Source organism: Mustela putorius, unplaced genomic scaffold, assembly GCF_011764305.1.
Source record: "Mustela putorius furo isolate JIRA1106 unplaced genomic scaffold, ASM1176430v1.1 tig00001215_pilon_pilon_pilon, whole genome shotgun sequence".
NCBI lineage: Eukaryota > Metazoa > Chordata > Mammalia > Carnivora > Mustelidae > Mustela > Mustela putorius.
The window spans coordinates 807,919-815,712 of NW_025421638.1; positions in this window are offsets into that span (position 1 = coordinate 807,919).

Genomic DNA, 7,794 nt, shown 5'->3' on the forward strand with positions numbered 1-7,794 from the left:
TTATGTTGAGCACTGGGTGATGTACAAAAGTGATGAACCACTAAATTCTATACCTGAAACTAAAGAAAGAAAGAAAGAAAGAAAGAAAGAGAGAAAATAGGACGCTCATGACATATGTGCCCTGTATAAAGCTTTGTCTGAAATCAGCCATTTCTGAGCTTCCAATTATGGAAACTCCCCTTTTTTTTTAATATAATTTTTTATTTTTTATAAACATATATTTTTATCCCCAGGGGTACAGGTCTGTGAATCACCAGGTTTACACACTTCACAGCACTCCCTTTACTGTTTAAGTGACTTTGTCACTTTCAACTTTTAAAGAGGTTATTTTGATGCATATATCCATAAAATTTGATCCTATAGAATGAACTTTAAATTATACCTTTTTTATTCTTATCAACTAGATACCATTTATTTATAGAAAAGCTGAAATAACTGAAAAAAAGATGTCATTTTTCAAGGCTTTAAGATGTGATTGTGAGATATACACAAGTAATGGGGTAGAATAGCTTATTTTAAATTTATTGCTTGCCTCAGTGAGCTGTAAGTCAAACAACATCGTTTTGTTATTGACAACCTAAATCCCTTAGGAGCAAATTATCCCAAATGATGCATAACTACTAGTAGTGAGAGTTGTATTTGAGAGGAAAGGTATCACAACTGTTTGAAATGAAAGTGGCATTTCTGGCATTTACACCTGGATGTTCCAAGGATATTATCTGTGAGCTTCCAAAGCCTAATAGACAAAAATCTAGGGAATGGTTGATATGATCCTAGAAAGTGGGGATGGAAGGAGAACACCAGTGCCAGGCTAGGCTATTGAAGGGCTCCCTGGCCTGGGTGAGGTGCTCTAGGTAACAATGGAGTTCATGTCACTTTCAGGCTTAAGACACTAGAAAGTTACAAAGGAGAAGGATGAAACTCAGAGGTCTGGTGTTAGGAAAACGATATGGGGGGAGAAATGGTATTTTTGTTGTTTGTTTATTAACTGTGGGATAAGTCATAATTTTAAAGAGGATGGTGTAAAATTACAACTGTTATCATCTATAGACAATATAATTTTTTATGTAGAAAACTTGATGGAATCAACAAAACAGTTACCTGTCTTAACAAATAAGTTTTAAGTTTTCAGGATAGAAGACCAGAGGCACCTGAGTGACTCAGTCAGTTAAGCATCCAACTCGATTTCTGCTCAGGTCATGATCTCAGGGTCCTGAGATCGAGTCCTGTGTCAGACTACGCACTCAGTGGGAAGTCTGCTTGAGATACTCTCCCCTCCATCCCCTCTCTCTCTCTCTCTCACACACACACACACACGCTCTCCCTCTCTAAAATAAAGTAAATTAAGAAGAAAAGAATACCAATGTATAAAATTCTTTTGACTTTATATATAGTAGCTACAAATAATCAGAAATTTTAAAGCAGTACCATATAGTATAACATTAAAATGTGAAATACTAAATGTGACAAATGTTGTCCTAGTACTATTCACTAAAGACTACAAAACATTACTGATATAAATCAAAGAAGATGTAAATAGATTCACCTTGTTCATGAGTCCAAGGACTCACTATTATTATTAAATGTGTATTCTCCCAAATTAATCTATAGAGTCAATACGATCTTATTCAAAGTCTCAGTAGAGTTTTGTAGAAATTAAGAAGTTTATTTAAAATTTCAAAAGGAAATGGCAAATTTGTAGAACAGTCCTGGAAAACAATACTAAGAGGAAGTCCTCCTTTTATTAAAACCCTCCACCTTTTTCTTTCTTTCAGAGTTGGGGGTAGGGGAATAAGAGTTGGAGATCTCTCTGGAAATATTTTACCTCAAACCTTTCTCAACCAAGGTTCTTCTGCTTCCTTGATTATACTCCCCTAGATGTCCTACCCAGTAGTTTTGAGTGTTGGCATCAAACCCCACCAGAAAAATCAGGCATTGCATGTCCAAAGGCAACAACAAGGAGTACTAAGACCAGCTCTCCAACTGCCTTCCTATTTCTTTATTTGTGCACTCTGCCTCAGACTGCAGCTACCCACCACCCAATACATAACGTTCTAGCAACTTTCAACCTTCAAAAGGTTCTCTTACAGTTTTCTCTCATTTGTTCTCTAGAGCTCCTCAAATGAAGATCATGTAGGAGGAAGCCTGTTTAAATTCAGCATCTTGTAAGAAACATAAACGGATGTTAAAGAGATTATTTTTCCCAAAGAGATTTATCACTTTGGAAGGATGTGATTTCTCAAGCTGTCTCATCCACCTTGCCTGTCTGTGTTAAGGAAAACTATCTGTAGAATGAAATGAGAATAGCACAGCAGAAACAATGCTCTGATTAAGTTATGTGTATGCCTGTCTGTGTGTTTATATCTGAGCCTTGTGTGTGTGTGTGTGTGTGTGTGTGTGCGCGCGCGCACACACCAGCCAGAGATACAAAGAAAACAATGGTGTGGTCAGGGATCTGGATGTTGGACCTGATGCATTCCTGAACCTCCCAGTTAATGATATGATAAATGTCCTTCCCTTTTGTGTGCTAGTTTGAGTTGGAATTCTGATCCTGACAAGAAAAGAGCTTTGCTTAATAGGCAAGACATTTCTGAATGGGGCCAGTGTTAGTGTGCTGTTTGTGACACTTTTTGAACTGATAGCACTAGGTCACCAATGCTGTTTCACACTAAGTCATTCCCTGGCTGAAATCATAATGGGAAACTTTGAAAATTATTTGAAAGATACATTCTACACAGCCTCAAGGCATCTGAAAACACTGAATCAATAATTTATGACTCAGATGAGAAATTAGGATGTATCCATTATTTTATCTTTATTAGCATGCAAAAAGTGGTAATACCATTTCTTAGGCATTAGATTTTATTGTTATATAAATTATTTTTAAAAGTGAATGATTAAGATTTGGGAAAATACCATTAAGTTTTAGTTTCCTAAATAAGGAAACAATATTGTAGGGTGTTAGACATCCATATTAACCTGAGAAGCAATTGTTTATGGTACCAATCAGTAACTAGGTCTGAAGATCATTTTTGTATTTTCCCAAAATATAGTGGGTCCTTCACTGAAATAATCCTTCTATATCTGTCCCCTTGACTTCACAGCTGAGGTTCCTTCCCAGGCTTCAATGATGGCAGCTGCAAGAGTTGGAGAAAACAGGTGCAGGTGGAAACAACAGGGGTCATCTTGAGCTCCTGCCCTTCATATCCATTATACTTCAGGATCAGTAGAGAAAAGAGATACCCACAGAAATCCTCTCTGAGGAATTTTTGTGGCATGTAGCAGAGTCAGAGCCTGGCTCCAGCCTCTAAGTATGGCCAGACTTTGGAGGCTGACCTTAACTTGACATGACAGCCGTTTGGGGGTAGTTTGATTTCCTGTCACAACATTCACAAGCCAGCTAATTTCCTGATTTATCTTTTCAGAAAATTATGGTGTATCAATCCATTTCTGTGTTCTCCAGAACCTGGGTAAGAAATCCTCTTGCATTTTGTGAGTGCCTGCATCCCTGGAAGGTAGGAGAATAAAGAGGACCTACCTGGACACCTGCTTAAACATGAAGAGATATTCTGTGCCATAGCGGAGAACTAAGCCATGAGAAAATGTTCTCAATGCTAATCTGGGCACTATGAGGATTTGAGGTGCCATCTTGGAATGACATTGATGGTACTCCAAGCTGAGGAGGCTAGACACACAGACTCATTAATTATCTCATTAATTCAATGATATAAATTAAATGGAATATTATGATATTTGGCTTTTGATTGTTACTTAATGAACGGCAGTAGTCATTGTTATTACTACTATTATTACTATTAATGCTATTACTACTACCATTACTACCACAGTTTTTACCTCAGCTCGACTCTGACAGTTCTGTGGAAATGTTTAACCTTTGAGCCACTTAGGGACTTTCATCTTCCATTCCATGGAACACTGCACCAGTATAGTATCCCACAATATATGTCATTATGCCTATTCCATAATTCACTTTTAAAACTTTTTTCAAATGACTGGATAACAAAACTGTTATCAAATATGTATTTCCACATGCCTATGAATCCATGTGCATCTGTCATCACCAGTGGAAAAAGAAAACAGAACAGCTCATCCAAGTTAGTGATATTTTAATTAAACTTTGGATTTGCCCATGTCCTGACTTTTAAATGCCAACTTTCTTTTCTTTAGATACTGTGCTTACAGATGCAACTTTGTTTGACTCTCTCATAGAAAGCGTTAGGATGGAAGTTACAGATGTTCTCAGTCTGTACATATTTAAGTTTTGCCAGCCCCTTGAGGATGGCTCTTGGCAAAGGCAAAGCTGTTGAAACACATGGGTTGTGCCATATGCAAACTGCTGTGTCCCTCACTACACTTCCAATTTCAGACATTTTGGAGCCAGTGACTTGGAACACAATGTCCTGTAGAGCTGGATTTACACTTCAGTGAAAGGGGAAAACTTAGCAGATTATAAACTTGTATAGTTCCTTTATATAGTATTGTTGATAGAGAAATAATTAAAATCTATAGTGTATTCCTATTTTTCTTTTTTGCTTAATTTTCTTGAACTCAGAGACATGTAAAACTTTCTCAATCAGTTGAGTTTGAACATATCAACTATCATTGAGTTGAGCATATCAACTTTGATTTTCATATCAAATCACTATTGCTCTTGCACTTTCTCGTGGAGGTTATAATATGTTCCTACAGGCACCACTTCTCCCCATCCCTTTGAACAGAAACAGTGATCCTTTCCAGAGCTGAAAATAATCCAAAGTATAAGATGAGCTCCTGACCTGGGGCACCTGGGTGGCTCAGTGGTTTAGGATGAGCTCCTGACCTTTACACTGTGGTTATGAAAATGAAGGAAAGTCAGAGGTCTAAGTGATGTTCTTTCACTGCACTTAGAGGTTCCATTAAAAACTTGCTTACTTTAAATAATCTTAAACAACTCTATTAAATCTATACTTCTCCCAACCTCTATGGGCAAATTTACATTGCTATTTGCCTGCCTCATAATCAACTTCAGGAAAAGAGTTTAAAATAGCACAGAGTAAACGCCATGTTAAAAAATTACTAAGTTAAGTTTTGCAAATGGTAAAGGTTTTGAAAATATATGAGGAAAAATAGGGTATATTAGTGTGATAAAACATGCAACACCAAGATGGTGATAAAACGTAATCTCCATATGTCAAGTTAGTTCAGGACTATTAGATTAGGTAAAAAGAAACTTAGATAGTTTTTCCTTAAAATAAGCATAATATTAATGTTCTTAAATAGCAAAGTGTTTCATGTTGCTTTAACACTGATGGTTGGGTGATTGATATCGGGATGTTAGTCTTCATGTAGGCACTGACCTTATTAGCCAAGTCTCTTAGTTTTCTTTTCTTTTTTTTTTAAATTTTTTATTTTTTATAAACATATATTTTTATCCCCAGGGGTACAGGTCTGTGAATCACCAGGTTTACACACTTCACAGCACTCACCAAAGCACATACCCTCCCCAATGTCCATAATCCCACTCCCTTCTCCCAAACCCCCTCCCCCCAGCAACCCTCAGTTTGTTTTGTGAGATTGAGAGTCACTTATGGTTTGTCTCCCTCCCAATCCCATCTTGTTTCATTTATTCTTCTCCTACCCACTTAAGCCTCCATGTTGCATCACCACTTCCTCATATCAGGGAGATCATATGATAGTTGTCTTTCTCTGCTTGACTTATTTCGCTAAGCATGATACGCTCTAGTTCCATCCATGTTGTCGCAAATGGCAAGATTTCATTTCTTTTGATGGCTGCATAGTATTCCATTGTGTATATATACCACATCTTCTTGATCCATTCATCTGTTGATGGACATCTAGGTTCTTTCCATAGTTTGGCTATTGTGGACATTGCTGCTATAAACATTCGGGTGCATGTGCCCCTTTGGATCACTACATTTGTATATTTAGGGTAAATACCCAATAGTGCAATTGCTGGGTGCAGAAAAATGAAATTGGACCATTTCCTTACACCACACACAAAAATAGACTCAAAATGGATGAAGGACCTCAATGTACGAAAGGAATCCATCAAAATCCTTGAGGAGAACATGGGCAGCAACCTCTTCGACCTCTGCTGCAGCAACATCTTCCTAGGAACAACGCAAAAGGCAAGGGAAGCAAGGGAAAAAATGAACTATTGGGATTTCATCAAGATCAAAAGCTTTTGCACAGCAAAGGAAACAGTTAACAAAATCAAAATACAACTGACAGAATGGGAGAAGATATTTGCAAACGACATATCAGATAAAGGACTAGTGTCCAGAATCTATAAAGAACTTAGCAAACTCAACACCCAAAGAACAAATAATCCAATCTTAGTTTTCTTTACGATCTCCCAAACCCTTTGCCAGTAAAAATATTTTGCCTCATTATGCCCTAGAATTTCCCTTTTCTTTGTCTTGTTTTTCAACTACAATAAATACATTTTGGGGGGTACTGTTAAAGTGTTTTGGTCCATAATTAGTCTGTAAGCACCTGGTGAACAATGGCTGTGGGCAGAGAACTGGAATGTGCAGGATACAAAGAGAATTATGGTTTGTAGTGCTGTTGTTTGGAAGAAAAATATTACATAGATTTTGCATTGTTGAATTTTAATAAATGCTACTCAGAGATGACAGCAGGTGTGACATGAGTAGAGGTGGGGGTTTTCTTTTACATAATCTGTATGAAGGCATCCAAACATGCACTTTCCATGAAAGGTGCCAGGAGGGTTTGAAAACAGGTCCCACCGGCTCCCTCCCTTCATGCAACCAACTCCAACAGCTGCTGGAGCTGCACTGATGCTCCTGTGCTTTGCAGAGTGCAAAGCTTTTCTTTGCCCTTTCTTCACAAATAGTTAATACATCTTTACAAAAGACCTCTGGCTATCCATACAATAAAATTCTTCTCACATCTCTGAAAATAACCTGAAATAAAAGTTTATGTTAAACAATTGTAAGAGATTTCACCAAAATGAGTAAGCTTACATGCCAAGTACTTTCTCTAGTTTCTATGTAAGTGAAATTCTCTTAAAATAAGATTCAATCATATTATTAAATAAATGGTATTTCCAAACAGTCTCGGATAATCCCCAGTTTGCTCACGGAACCCATTCAGGCTAGATTTTGAGATGTGCTTCTCATTCTTTGAGCACCTCCAAGCTTTTGGCATGAACATGTGTTTCAGAGACAGCTTGTTCTTGTTCCTAAGTCCTCTCAGTAGGGAAAGCTAAAGAGTATTTTTATCTATCCATATGTGTGTATATTTGTATAAAAAATATTAGGCTATCCTTTTCTTTTTTCCCTCCTAATGTGTAATTCCCTTCTCCAATGAGAAGGAAACCTGCTTCTATTATACCTACTGTTTGCTTCATTTGCTCAGTCCCCTCCTGAATCAGACATCACCCACCCCCTCCTCTCTGCCCTCCAGGGCAGGCTGTACTCTACACCCAACCCTGAAGACCACTACTCCTGCTTTAGTTCCAACTTATATTACTTTAGAAATAATTGTAAGGCGAGACAGAGAACATAAAACAACAAATAAAGTGTATAAACAACTTGTGACTGAATAATCTACCTCATAGAAAATGAAGAGTTAAAATAGAAACAAAATATAATTTTTTATATATATATATATATATATATATATATATATGAAGGAAAAAAACCTGTTTAAGAGTATATGAAATTATCTCATAAAGCTGCCAATCCCATTCATTTTATTCCATATATTTAAAGATATCTCATTAAAAATACCATTTGTATTACACACAGG